The following is a 10,868-nucleotide window of genomic DNA, read 5'->3' as shown; positions in this document are numbered from 1 at the left end:
ATGGGATTAGGGCTGGCGTGAGGTGGCTACTGATGGGATTTACCCACCGGGGGAGAAGGGGGAGAGGAAAGCACCAGCTTGGACATGCCACCTGCTTATGGTGCCTGCGTGCCTGAGCCTGTGCATCACAGGGAACCTGTCCCAGCAGCTGTTATGTGGCTGTTTCACAACTCCAGGCGGCTAGTAAGCACCTCTCTGACCTAGTAGTAACCTACGCTTGACTGTCTTGTGCAAGATCATTGCCACTAAACCTCCTCAGAAAATGACTATTGAAGCCGTTTCCAGCAACGCTGCCTGCAACCTGCTGCCTGGGCAGCTAAAAGCTAACCCAGCAAGGGTGATGATGACTGTGGGGTGTGTGGTACAGGAAAGCCACTGCAGGAGTTTCACAACAGGATTGCCTGAAAAAATACCTACTGAGTGAAAGAGGTGGCATGTTCAGTGCGCGCACTCCTTTGCACTAAGCTAATGCCACATTCATGGCGGAGAGCAGCTCCTTTCACTGGAGGGGCATAGAGTGCAGAGCTGGGAGCTACTGCCAGGACACTGGCCACTCTGCAGACTCATGAAAACAGAGGCACTTGTGTGGGTAATGATGTCGAGAGACCTGCATAGAAACAGCCTGAAATAAAGAAAACACACAGCCAGGTTGCCATCTGCTGGAAACAAATGTGAAGGGTATCACATGGATGGTAAATAATATCAGGAAAACAAAAGTCAACTGAAAAATGGAATCGGAACTGAAAGGCAGGGCAAAAGAAAAAGTGATATGAGCAGAAAGAATAAATTAAAAGACGAGGGATGACTGTGTACGATCTGAATATACATATAAAAGCACCCTGAAACTATATACTAAAGATTAAGAATCACACCAATGGTGAGAAACACTGAAAAAAAAGTGGAATGAGACAGAGCCTGGGAATACCGGGTACTGTAGGCTTTTCTATTTTGGCGCCTGAGAGTCCGTCATTCCGTTTTTTGGAGAGGGGGCGGACTGGATGGCAACGACGTGGGGACAGGCGCTGTTGGTCTGGCAGGGAGCGAGGTTTTTGGCGGGACGTGTCCGCGGGGTCGCCCCGAGCTGGTGTCAGGGGCTTTGAGGAATCAGTTTGTGGTGCGAAAGGCAGGTTTGGGGTGCAGGAGAGCGTGGCTGGAGGTGGAGTGGGTGCCTACGGCCATACCACCCTGAGAACGCCCGATCTCGTCTGATCTCGGAAGCTAAGCAGGGTCGGGCCCGGTTAGTACTTGGATGGGAGACCGCCTGGGAATACCGGGTGCTGTAGGCTTTTGTGTTTTGGCGGCGGAGTGTTTGTCTACCCGATTGTTTTGGAGGGGAGGGGGGCTCATGGGGGAGCGTGCGAGGGGCAGAGCCGTAGGGGCACGCTCCGTCGCGTGGCAGGGAGCGAGGTTTTTGGCGGGACGTGTCCGCGGGGTCGCCCCGAGCTGGTGTCAGGGGCTTTGAGGATTCAGTTTGTGGTGCGAAAGGCAGGTTTGGGGTGCAGGAGAGCGTGGCTGGCGGTGGAGTGGGTGCCTACGGCCATACCACCCTGAGAACGCCCGATCTCGTCTGATCTCGGAAGCTAAGCAGGGTCGGGGCCGGTTAGTACTTGGATGGGAGACCGCCTGGGAATACCGGGTGCTGTAGGCTTTTGTGTTTTGGCGGCGGAGTGTCCGTCTCCCCGTTTGTTTTGGAGGGGGGGGGGGGCGTGGGAGGGGCAGAGATGTGGGGACAGGCGCTGTTGGGTGGCAGGGAGCGAGGTTTTGGGCTGCACGTGTCCGTGGGTTCGCCCCGAGCTGGTGTCAGGGGCTTTGAGGTGTCAGTTTGTGTCACGGGAGACAGGTTCGGGGTGCGCGAGAGCGTGGCTGGCGGTGGAGTGGGTGCCTACGGCCATACCACCCTGAGAACGCCCGATCTCGTCTGATCTCGGAAGCTAAGCAGGGTCGGGCCCGGTTAGTACTTGGATGGGAGACCGCCTGGGAATACCGGGTGCTGTAGGCTTTTGTGTTTTGGCGGCGGAGTGTCCGTCTCCCCGTTTGTTTTGGAGGGGGGGGGGGGGCGTGGGAGGGGCAGAGATGTGGGGACAGGCGCTGTTGGGTGGCAGGGAGCGAGGTTTTGGGCTGCACGTGTCCGTGGGTTCGCCCCGAGCTGGTGTCAGGGGCTTTGAGGTGTCAGTTTGTGTCACGGGAGACAGGTTCGGGGTGCGCGAGAGCGTGGCTGGCGGTGGAGTGGGTGCCTACGGCCATACCACCCTGAGAACGCCCGATCTCGTCTGATCTCGGAAGCTAAGCAGGGTCGGGCCCGGTTAGTACTTGGATGGGAGACCGCCTGGGAATACCGGGTGCTGTAGGCTTTTGTGTTTTGGCGGCGGAGTGTCCGTCTCCCCGTTTGTTTTGGAGGGGAGGGGGGGCGTGGGAGGGGCAGAGATGTGGGGACAGGCGCTGTTGGGTGGCAGGGAGCGAGGTTTTGGGCTGCACGTGTCCGTGGGTTCGCCCCGAGCTGGTGTCAGGGGCTTTGAGGTGTCAGTTTGTGTCACGGGAGACAGGTTCGGGGTGCGCGAGAGCGTGGCTGGCGGTGGAGTGGGTGCCTACGGCCATACCACCCTGAGAACGCCCGATCTCGTCTGATCTCGGAAGCTAAGCAGGGTCGGGCCCGGTTAGTACTTGGATGGGAGACCGCCTGGGAATACCGGGTGCTGTAGGCTTTTGTGTTTTGGCGGCGGAGTGTCCGTCTCCCCGTTTGTTTTGGAGGGGAGGGGGGGGCGTGGGAGGGGCAGAGATGTGGGGACAGGCGCTGTTGGTCTGGCAGGGAGCGAGGTTTTGGGCTGCACGTGTCCGTGGGTTCGCCCCGAGCTGGTGTCAGGGGCTTTGAGGAGTCAGTTTGTGTCACGGGAGACAGGTTTGGGGTGCAGGAGAGCGTGGCTGGCGGTGGAGTGGGTGCCTACGGCCATACCACCCTGAGAACGCCCGATCTCGTCTGATCTCGGAAGCTAAGCAGGGTCGGGCCCGGTTAGTACTTGGATGGGAGACCGCCTGGGAATACCGGGTGCTGTAGGCTTTTGTGTTTTGGCGGCGGAGTGTCCGTCTCCCCGTTTGTTTTGGAGGGGAGGGGGGGCGTGGGAGGGGCAGAGATGTGGGGACAGGCGCTGTTGGGTGGCAGGGAGCGAGGTTTTGGGCTGCACGTGTCCGTGGGTTCGCCCCGAGCTGGTGTCAGGGGCTTTGAGGTGTCAGTTTGTGTCACGGGAGACAGGTTCGGGGTGCGCGAGAGCGTGGCTGGCGGTGGAGTGGGTGCCTACGGCCATACCACCCTGAGAACGCCCGATCTCGTCTGATCTCGGAAGCTAAGCAGGGTCGGGCCCGGTTAGTACTTGGATGGGAGACCGCCTGGGAATACCGGGTGCTGTAGGCTTTTGTGTTTTGGCGGCGGAGTGTCCGTCTCCCCGTTTGTTTTGGAGGGGAGGGGGGGCGTGGGAGGGGCAGAGATGTGGGGACAGGCGCTGTTGGGTGGCAGGGAGCGAGGTTTTGGGCTGCACGTGTCCGTGGGTTCGCCCCGAGCTGGTGTCAGGGGCTTTGAGGTGTCAGTTTGTGTCACGGGAGACAGGTTCGGGGTGCGCGAGAGCGTGGCTGGCGGTGGAGTGGGTGCCTACGGCCATACCACCCTGAGAACGCCCGATCTCATCTGATCTCGGAAGCTAAGCAGGGTCGGGCCCGGTTAGTACTTGGATGGGAGACCGCCTGGGAATACCGGGTGCTGTAGGCTTTTGTGTTTTGGCGGCGGAGTGTCCGTCTCCCCGTTTGTTTTGGAGGGGGGGGGGGCGTGGGAGGGGCAGAGATGTGGGGACAGGCGCTATTGGGTGGCAGGGAGCGAGGTTTTGGGCTGCACGTGTCCGTGGGTTCGCCCCGAGCTGGTGTCAGGGGCTTTGAGGTGTCAGTTTGTGTCACGGGAGACAGGTTCGGGGTGCGCGAGAGCGTGGCTGGCGGTGGAGTGGGTGCCTACGGCCATACCACCCTGAGAACGCCCGATCTCGTCTGATCTCGGAAGCTAAGCAGGGTCGGGCCCGGTTAGTACTTGGATGGGAGACCGCCTGGGAATACCGGGTGCTGTAGGCTTTTGTGTTTTGGCGGCGGAGTGTCCGTCTCCCCGTTTGTTTTGGAGGTGGGGGGGGGCGTGGGAGGGGCAGAGATGTGGGGACAGGCGCTGTTGGGTGGCAGGGAGCGAGGTTTTTGGCGGCACGTGTCCGTGGGTTCGCCCCGAGCTGGTGTCAGGGGCTTTGAGGTGTCAGTTTGTGTCACGGGAGACAGGTTCGGGGTGCGCGAGAGCGTGGCTGGCGGTGGAGTGGGTGCCTACGGCCATACCACCCTGAGAACGCCCGATCTCGTCTGATCTCGGAAGCTAAGCAGGGTCGGGCCCGGTTAGTACTTGGATGGGAGACCGCCTGGGAATACCGGGTGCTGTAGGCTTTTGTGTTTTGGCGGCGGAGTGTCCGTCTCCCCGTTTGTTTTGGAGGGGAGGGGGGGCGTGGGAGGGGCAGAGATGTGGGGACAGGCGCTGTTGGGTGGCAGGGAGCGAGGTTTTGGGCTGCACGTGTCCGTGGGTTCGCCCCGAGCTGGTGTCAGGGGCTTTGAGGTGTCAGTTTGTGTCACGGGAGACAGGTTCGGGGTGCGCGAGAGCGTGGCTGGGGGTGGAGTGGGTGCCTACGGCCATACCACCCTGAGAACGCCCGATCTCGTCTGATCTCGGAAGCTAAGCAGGGTCGGGCCCGGTTAGTACTTGGATGGGAGACCGCCTGGGAATACCGGGTGCTGTAGGCTTTTGTGTTTTGGCGGCGGAGTGTCCGTCTCCCCGTTTGTTTTGGAGGGGGGGGGGGCGTGGGAGGGGCAGAGATGTGGGGACAGGCGCTGTTGGGTGGCAGGGAGCGAGGTTTTGGGCTGCACGTGTCCGTGGGTTCGCCCCGAGCTGGTGTCAGGGGCTTTGAGGTGTCAGTTTGTGTCACGGGAGACAGGTTCGGGGTGCACGAGAGCGTGGCTGGCGGTGGAGTGGGTGCCTACGGCCATACCACCCTGAGAACGCCCGATCTCGTCTGATCTCGGAAGCTAAGCAGGGTCGGGCCCGGTTAGTACTTGGATGGGAGACCGCCTGGGAATACCGGGTGCTGTAGGCTTTTGTGTTTTGGCGGCGGAGTGTCCGTCTCCCCGTTTGTTTTGGAGGTGGGGGGGGGCGTGGGAGGGGCAGAGATGTGGGGACAGGCGCTGTTGGGTGGCAGGGAGCGAGGTTTTTGGCGGCACGTGTCCGTGGGTTCGCCCCGAGCTGGTGTCAGGGGCTTTGAGGTGTCAGTTTGTGTCACGGGAGACAGGTTCGGGGTGCGCGAGAGCGTGGCTGGCGGTGGAGTGGGTGCCTACGGCCATACCACCCTGAGAACGCCCGATCTCGTCTGATCTCGGAAGCTAAGCAGGGTCGGGCCCGGTTAGTACTTGGATGGGAGACCGCCTGGGAATACCGGGTGCTGTAGGCTTTTGTGTTTTGGCGGCGGAGTGTTTGTCTACCCGATTGTTTTGGAGGGGAGGGGGGCTCATGGGGGAGCGTGCGAGGGGCAGAGCCGTAGGGGCACGCTCCGTCGCGTGGCAGGGAGCGAGGTTTTTGGCGGGACGTGTCCGCGGGGTCGCCCCGAGCTGGTGTCAGGGGCTTTGAGGAATCAGTTTGTGGTGCGAAAGGCAGGTTTGGGGTGCAGGAGAGCGTAGCTGGCGGTGGAGTGAGTGCCTACGGCCATACCACCCTGAGAACGCCCGATCTCGTCTGATCTCGGAAGCTAAGCAGGGTCGGGCCCGGTTAGTACTTGGATGGGAGACCGCCTGGGAATACCGGGTGCTGTAGGCTTTTGTGTTTTGGCGGCGGAGTGTCCGTCTCCCCGTTTGTTTTTGACGGGAGGGGGGGCGTGGGAGGGGCAGAGATGTGGGGACAGGCGCTGTTGGTCTGGCAGGGAGCGAGGTTTTGGGCTGCACGTGTCCGTGGGTTCGCCCCGAGCTGGTGTCAGGGGCTTTGAGGTGTCAGTTTGTGTCACGGGAGACAGGTTTGGGGTGCAGGAGAGCGTGGCTGGCGGTGGAGTGGGTGCCTACGGCCATACCACCCTGAGAACGCCCGATCTCGTCTGATCTCGGAAGCTAAGCAGGGTCGGGCCCGGTTAGTACTTGGATGGGAGACCGCCTGGGAATACCGGGTGCTGTAGGCTTTTGTGTTTTGGCGGCGGAGTGTCCGTCTCCCCGTTTGTTTTGGAGGTGGGGGGGGGCGTGGGAGGGGCAGAGATGTGGGGACAGGCGCTGTTGGGTGGCAGGGAGCGAGGTTTTTGGCGGCACGTGTCCGTGGGTTCGCCCCGAGCTGGTGTCAGGGGCTTTGAGGTGTCAGTTTGTGTCACGGGAGACAGGTTCGGGGTGCGCGAGAGCGTGGCTGGCGGTGGAGTGGGTGCCTACGGCCATACCACCCTGAGAACGCCCGATCTCGTCTGATCTCGGAAGCTAAGCAGGGTCGGGCCCGGTTAGTACTTGGATGGGAGACCGCCTGGGAATACCGGGTGCTGTAGGCTTTTGTGTTTTGGCGGCGGAGTGTCCGTCTCCCCGTTTGTTTTGGAGGGGAGGGGGGGCGTGGGAGGGGCAGAGATGTGGGGACAGGCGCTGTTGGGTGGCAGGGAGCGAGGTTTTGGGCTGCACGTGTCCGTGGGTTCGCCCCGAGCTGGTGTCAGGGGCTTTGAGGTGTCAGTTTGTGTCACGGGAGACAGGTTCGGGGTGCGCGAGAGCGTGGCTGGCGGTGGAGTGGGTGCCTACGGCCATACCACCCTGAGAACGCCCGATCTCGTCTGATCTCGGAAGCTAAGCAGGGTCGGGCCCGGTTAGTACTTGGATGGGAGACCGCCTGGGAATACCGGGTGCTGTAGGCTTTTGTGTTTTGGCGGCGGAGTGTCCGTCTCCCCGTTTGTTTTGGAGGGGGGGGGGGCGTGGGAGGGGCAGAGATGTGGGGACAGGCGCTGTTGGGTGGCAGGGAGCGAGGTTTTGGGCTGCACGTGTCCGTGGGTTCGCCCCGAGCTGGTGTCAGGGGCTTTGAGGTGTCAGTTTGTGTCACGGGAGACAGGTTCGGGGTGCGCGAGAGCGTGGCTGGCGGTGGAGTGGGTGCCTACGGCCATACCACCCTGAGAACGCCCGATCTCGTCTGATCTCGGAAGCTAAGCAGGGTCGGGCCCGGTTAGTACTTGGATGGGAGACCGCCTGGGAATACCGGGTGCTGTAGGCTTTTGTGTTTTGGCGGCGGAGTGTTTGTCTACCCGATTGTTTTGGAGGGGAGGGGGGCTCATGGGGGAGCGTGCGAGGGGCAGAGCCGTAGGGGCACGCTCCGTCGCGTGGCAGGGAGCGAGGTTTTTGGCGGGACGTGTCCGCGGGGTCGCCCCGAGCTGGTGTCAGGGGCTTTGAGGAATCAGTTTGTGGTGCGAAAGGCAGGTTTGGGGTGCAGGAGAGCGTAGCTGGCGGTGGAGTGAGTGCCTACGGCCATACCACCCTGAGAACGCCCGATCTCGTCTGATCTCGGAAGCTAAGCAGGGTCGGGCCCGGTTAGTACTTGGATGGGAGACCGCCTGGGAATACCGGGTGCTGTAGGCTTTTGTGTTTTGGCGGCGGAGTGTCCGTCTCCCCGTTTGTTTTTGACGGGAGGGGGGGCGTGGGAGGGGCAGAGATGTGGGGACAGGCGCTGTTGGTCTGGCAGGGAGCGAGGTTTTGGGCTGCACGTGTCCGTGGGTTCACCCCGAGCTGGTGTCAGGGGCTTTGAGGTGTCAGTTTGTGTCACGGGAGACAGGTTTGGGGTGCAGGAGAGCGTGGCTGGCGGTGGAGTGGGTGCCTACGGCCATACCACCCTGAGAACGCCCGATCTCGTCTGATCTCGGAAGCTAAGCAGGGTCGGGCCCGGTTAGTACTTGGATGGGAGACCGCCTGGGAATACCGGGTGCTGTAGGCTTTTGTGTTTTGGTGGCGGAGTGTCCGTCTCCCCGTTTGTTTTGGAGGGGAGGGGGGGCGTGGGAGGGGCAGAGATGTGGGGACAGGCGCTGTTGGGTGGCAGGGAGCGAGGTTTTGGGCTGCACGTGTCCGTGGGTTCGCCCCGAGCTGGTGTCAGGGGCTTTGAGGTGTCAGTTTGTGTCACGGGAGACAGGTTCGGGGTGCGCGAGAGCGTGGCTGGCGGTGGAGTGGGTGCCTACGGCCATACCACCCTGAGAACGCCCGATCTCGTCTGATCTCGGAAGCTAAGCAGGGTCGGGCCCGGTTAGTACTTGGATGGGAGACCGCCTGGGAATACCGGGTGCTGTAGGCTTTTGTGTTTTGGCGGCGGAGTGTCCGTCTCCCCGTTTGTTTTGGAGGGGGGGGGGGCGTGGGAGGGGCAGAGATGTGGGGACAGGCGCTGTTGGGTGGCAGGGAGCGAGGTTTTGGGCTGCACGTGTCCGTGGGTTCGCCCCGAGCTGGTGTCAGGGGCTTTGAGGTGTCAGTTTGTGTCACGGGAGACAGGTTCGGGGTGCGCGAGAGCGTGGCTGGCGGTGGAGTGGGTGCCTACGGCCATACCACCCTGAGAACGCCCGATCTCGTCTGATCTCGGAAGCTAAGCAGGGTCGGGCCCGGTTAGTACTTGGATGGGAGACCGCCTGGGAATACCGGGTGCTGTAGGCTTTTGTGTTTTGGCGGCGGAGTGTTTGTCTACCCGATTGTTTTGGAGGGGAGGGGGGCTCATGGGGGAGCGTGCGAGGGGCAGAGCCGTAGGGGCACGCTCCGTCGCGTGGCAGGGAGCGAGGTTTTTGGCGGGACGTGTCCGCGGGGTCGCCCCGAGCTGGTGTCAGGGGCTTTGAGGAATCAGTTTGTGGTGCGAAAGGCAGGTTTGGGGTGCAGGAGAGCGTAGCTGGCGGTGGAGTGAGTGCCTACGGCCATACCACCCTGAGAACGCCCGATCTCGTCTGATCTCGGAAGCTAAGCAGGGTCGGGCCCGGTTAGTACTTGGATGGGAGACCGCCTGGGAATACCGGGTGCTGTAGGCTTTTGTGTTTTGGCGGCGGAGTGTCCGTCTCCCCGTTTGTTTTTGACGGGAGGGGGGGCGTGGGAGGGGCAGAGATGTGGGGACAGGCGCTGTTGGTCTGGCAGGGAGCGAGGTTTTGGGCTGCACGTGTCCGTGGGTTCGCCCCGAGCTGGTGTCAGGGGCTTTGAGGTGTCAGTTTGTGTCACGGGAGACAGGTTTGGGGTGCAGGAGAGCGTGGCTGGCGGTGGAGTGGGTGCCTACGGCCATACCACCCTGAGAACGCCCGATCTCGTCTGATCTCGGAAGCTAAGCAGGGTCGGGCCCGGTTAGTACTTGGATGGGAGACCGCCTGGGAATACCGGGTGCTGTAGGCTTTTGTGTTTTGGCGGCGGAGTGTCCGTCTCCCCGTTTGTTTTGGAGGTGGGGGGGGGCGTGGGAGGGGCAGAGATGTGGGGACAGGCGCTGTTGGGTGGCAGGGAGCGAGGTTTTTGGCGGCACGTGTCCGTGGGTTCGCCCCGAGCTGGTGTCAGGGGCTTTGAGGTGTCAGTTTGTGTCACGGGAGACAGGTTCGGGGTGCGCGAGAGCGTGGCTGGCGGTGGAGTGGGTGCCTACGGCCATACCACCCTGAGAACGCCCGATCTCGTCTGATCTCGGAAGCTAAGCAGGGTCGGGCCCGGTTAGTACTTGGATGGGAGACCGCCTGGGAATACCGGGTGCTGTAGGCTTTTGTGTTTTGGCGGCGGAGTGTCCGTCTCCCCGTTTGTTTTGGAGGGGAGGGGGGGCGTGGGAGGGGCAGAGATGTGGGGACAGGCGCTGTTGGGTGGCAGGGAGCGAGGTTTTGGGCTGCACGTGTCCGTGGGTTCGCCCCGAGCTGGTGTCAGGGGCTTTGAGGTGTCAGTTTGTGTCACGGGAGACAGGTTCGGGGTGCGCGAGAGCGTGGCTGGGGGTGGAGTGGGTGCCTACGGCCATACCACCCTGAGAACGCCCGATCTCGTCTGATCTCGGAAGCTAAGCAGGGTCGGGCCCGGTTAGTACTTGGATGGGAGACCGCCTGGGAATACCGGGTGCTGTAGGCTTTTGTGTTTTGGCGGCGGAGTGTCCGTCTCCCCGTTTGTTTTGGAGGGGGGGGGGGCGTGGGAGGGGCAGAGATGTGGGGACAGGCGCTGTTGGGTGGCAGGGAGCGAGGTTTTGGGCTGCACGTGTCCGTGGGTTCGCCCCGAGCTGGTGTCAGGGGCTTTGAGGTGTCAGTTTGTGTCACGGGAGACAGGTTCGGGGTGCACGAGAGCGTGGCTGGCGGTGGAGTGGGTGCCTACGGCCATACCACCCTGAGAACGCCCGATCTCGTCTGATCTCGGAAGCTAAGCAGGGTCGGGCCCGGTTAGTACTTGGATGGGAGACCGCCTGGGAATACCGGGTGCTGTAGGCTTTTGTGTTTTGGCGGCGGAGTGTCCGTCTCCCCGTTTGTTTTGGAGGTGGGGGGGGGCGTGGGAGGGGCAGAGATGTGGGGACAGGCGCTGTTGGGTGGCAGGGAGCGAGGTTTTTGGCGGCACGTGTCCGTGGGTTCGCCCCGAGCTGGTGTCAGGGGCTTTGAGGTGTCAGTTTGTGTCACGGGAGACAGGTTCGGGGTGCGCGAGAGCGTGGCTGGCGGTGGAGTGGGTGCCTACGGCCATACCACCCTGAGAACGCCCGATCTCGTCTGATCTCGGAAGCTAAGCAGGGTCGGGCCCGGTTAGTACTTGGATGGGAGACCGCCTGGGAATACCGGGTGCTGTAGGCTTTTGTGTTTTGGCGGCGGAGTGTTTGTCTACCCGATTGTTTTGGAGGGGAGGGGGGCTCA

At 62.1% G+C, this 10,868-nt stretch overlaps 28 non-coding genes across 28 annotated transcripts; all 28 read left to right on the top strand.

The window, feature by feature from the left end:
• The first annotated feature begins 1,167 nt into the window (after positions 1–1,167).
• On the top strand, positions 1,168–1,286 carry LOC136105497 (5S ribosomal RNA). Its single transcript, XR_010651946.1, has one exon. It is a non-coding gene; the product is annotated as a 5S ribosomal RNA (ribosomal RNA).
• A 243-nt stretch (positions 1,287–1,529) lies between these two features.
• Positions 1,530–1,648, top strand: LOC136105496 (5S ribosomal RNA). The gene has a single exon (XR_010651945.2). It is a non-coding gene; the product is annotated as a 5S ribosomal RNA (ribosomal RNA).
• A 232-nt stretch (positions 1,649–1,880) lies between these two features.
• LOC136105495 (5S ribosomal RNA) lies at positions 1,881–1,999 on the top strand. The gene has a single exon (XR_010651944.1). It is a non-coding gene; the product is annotated as a 5S ribosomal RNA (ribosomal RNA).
• Positions 2,000–2,232: 233 nt separating this feature from the next.
• Positions 2,233–2,351, top strand: LOC136105494 (5S ribosomal RNA). Its single transcript, XR_010651943.1, has one exon. It is a non-coding gene; the product is annotated as a 5S ribosomal RNA (ribosomal RNA).
• A 232-nt stretch (positions 2,352–2,583) lies between these two features.
• On the top strand, positions 2,584–2,702 carry LOC136105493 (5S ribosomal RNA). The gene has a single exon (XR_010651942.1). It is a non-coding gene; the product is annotated as a 5S ribosomal RNA (ribosomal RNA).
• A 234-nt stretch (positions 2,703–2,936) lies between these two features.
• Positions 2,937–3,055, top strand: LOC136105492 (5S ribosomal RNA). The gene has a single exon (XR_010651941.1). It is a non-coding gene; the product is annotated as a 5S ribosomal RNA (ribosomal RNA).
• A 232-nt stretch (positions 3,056–3,287) lies between these two features.
• Positions 3,288–3,406, top strand: LOC136105491 (5S ribosomal RNA). Its single transcript, XR_010651940.1, has one exon. It is a non-coding gene; the product is annotated as a 5S ribosomal RNA (ribosomal RNA).
• Positions 3,407–3,638: 232 nt separating this feature from the next.
• LOC136105537 (5S ribosomal RNA) lies at positions 3,639–3,757 on the top strand. Its single transcript, XR_010651984.1, has one exon. It is a non-coding gene; the product is annotated as a 5S ribosomal RNA (ribosomal RNA).
• A 231-nt stretch (positions 3,758–3,988) lies between these two features.
• On the top strand, positions 3,989–4,107 carry LOC136105489 (5S ribosomal RNA). The gene has a single exon (XR_010651938.1). It is a non-coding gene; the product is annotated as a 5S ribosomal RNA (ribosomal RNA).
• A 232-nt stretch (positions 4,108–4,339) lies between these two features.
• LOC136105488 (5S ribosomal RNA) lies at positions 4,340–4,458 on the top strand. Its single transcript, XR_010651937.1, has one exon. It is a non-coding gene; the product is annotated as a 5S ribosomal RNA (ribosomal RNA).
• A 232-nt stretch (positions 4,459–4,690) lies between these two features.
• Positions 4,691–4,809, top strand: LOC136105487 (5S ribosomal RNA). Its single transcript, XR_010651936.1, has one exon. It is a non-coding gene; the product is annotated as a 5S ribosomal RNA (ribosomal RNA).
• Positions 4,810–5,040: 231 nt separating this feature from the next.
• Positions 5,041–5,159, top strand: LOC136105486 (5S ribosomal RNA). Its single transcript, XR_010651935.1, has one exon. It is a non-coding gene; the product is annotated as a 5S ribosomal RNA (ribosomal RNA).
• A 232-nt stretch (positions 5,160–5,391) lies between these two features.
• On the top strand, positions 5,392–5,510 carry LOC136105485 (5S ribosomal RNA). The gene has a single exon (XR_010651934.1). It is a non-coding gene; the product is annotated as a 5S ribosomal RNA (ribosomal RNA).
• A 243-nt stretch (positions 5,511–5,753) lies between these two features.
• On the top strand, positions 5,754–5,872 carry LOC136105484 (5S ribosomal RNA). Its single transcript, XR_010651933.1, has one exon. It is a non-coding gene; the product is annotated as a 5S ribosomal RNA (ribosomal RNA).
• Positions 5,873–6,105: 233 nt separating this feature from the next.
• Positions 6,106–6,224, top strand: LOC136105483 (5S ribosomal RNA). Its single transcript, XR_010651932.1, has one exon. It is a non-coding gene; the product is annotated as a 5S ribosomal RNA (ribosomal RNA).
• A 232-nt stretch (positions 6,225–6,456) lies between these two features.
• On the top strand, positions 6,457–6,575 carry LOC136105482 (5S ribosomal RNA). Its single transcript, XR_010651931.1, has one exon. It is a non-coding gene; the product is annotated as a 5S ribosomal RNA (ribosomal RNA).
• Positions 6,576–6,807: 232 nt separating this feature from the next.
• LOC136105481 (5S ribosomal RNA) lies at positions 6,808–6,926 on the top strand. Its single transcript, XR_010651930.1, has one exon. It is a non-coding gene; the product is annotated as a 5S ribosomal RNA (ribosomal RNA).
• A 231-nt stretch (positions 6,927–7,157) lies between these two features.
• On the top strand, positions 7,158–7,276 carry LOC136105480 (5S ribosomal RNA). Its single transcript, XR_010651929.1, has one exon. It is a non-coding gene; the product is annotated as a 5S ribosomal RNA (ribosomal RNA).
• A 243-nt stretch (positions 7,277–7,519) lies between these two features.
• Positions 7,520–7,638, top strand: LOC136105478 (5S ribosomal RNA). Its single transcript, XR_010651927.1, has one exon. It is a non-coding gene; the product is annotated as a 5S ribosomal RNA (ribosomal RNA).
• Positions 7,639–7,871: 233 nt separating this feature from the next.
• Positions 7,872–7,990, top strand: LOC136105477 (5S ribosomal RNA). Its single transcript, XR_010651926.1, has one exon. It is a non-coding gene; the product is annotated as a 5S ribosomal RNA (ribosomal RNA).
• A 232-nt stretch (positions 7,991–8,222) lies between these two features.
• LOC136105476 (5S ribosomal RNA) lies at positions 8,223–8,341 on the top strand. Its single transcript, XR_010651925.1, has one exon. It is a non-coding gene; the product is annotated as a 5S ribosomal RNA (ribosomal RNA).
• Positions 8,342–8,572: 231 nt separating this feature from the next.
• LOC136105475 (5S ribosomal RNA) lies at positions 8,573–8,691 on the top strand. Its single transcript, XR_010651924.1, has one exon. It is a non-coding gene; the product is annotated as a 5S ribosomal RNA (ribosomal RNA).
• Positions 8,692–8,934: 243 nt separating this feature from the next.
• Positions 8,935–9,053, top strand: LOC136105474 (5S ribosomal RNA). Its single transcript, XR_010651923.1, has one exon. It is a non-coding gene; the product is annotated as a 5S ribosomal RNA (ribosomal RNA).
• A 233-nt stretch (positions 9,054–9,286) lies between these two features.
• On the top strand, positions 9,287–9,405 carry LOC136105473 (5S ribosomal RNA). The gene has a single exon (XR_010651922.1). It is a non-coding gene; the product is annotated as a 5S ribosomal RNA (ribosomal RNA).
• Positions 9,406–9,637: 232 nt separating this feature from the next.
• On the top strand, positions 9,638–9,756 carry LOC136105472 (5S ribosomal RNA). The gene has a single exon (XR_010651921.1). It is a non-coding gene; the product is annotated as a 5S ribosomal RNA (ribosomal RNA).
• A 232-nt stretch (positions 9,757–9,988) lies between these two features.
• LOC136105471 (5S ribosomal RNA) lies at positions 9,989–10,107 on the top strand. The gene has a single exon (XR_010651920.1). It is a non-coding gene; the product is annotated as a 5S ribosomal RNA (ribosomal RNA).
• Positions 10,108–10,338: 231 nt separating this feature from the next.
• On the top strand, positions 10,339–10,457 carry LOC136105470 (5S ribosomal RNA). Its single transcript, XR_010651919.1, has one exon. It is a non-coding gene; the product is annotated as a 5S ribosomal RNA (ribosomal RNA).
• A 232-nt stretch (positions 10,458–10,689) lies between these two features.
• LOC136105469 (5S ribosomal RNA) lies at positions 10,690–10,808 on the top strand. Its single transcript, XR_010651918.1, has one exon. It is a non-coding gene; the product is annotated as a 5S ribosomal RNA (ribosomal RNA).
• The last annotated feature ends 60 nt before the right edge of the window (positions 10,809–10,868 follow it).

This window comes from Patagioenas fasciata, chromosome 9 (assembly GCF_037038585.1).
Source record: "Patagioenas fasciata isolate bPatFas1 chromosome 9, bPatFas1.hap1, whole genome shotgun sequence".
Classification (NCBI taxonomy): domain Eukaryota; kingdom Metazoa; phylum Chordata; class Aves; order Columbiformes; family Columbidae; genus Patagioenas; species Patagioenas fasciata.
This window is presented reverse-complemented; position numbering and strand designations above follow the sequence as displayed.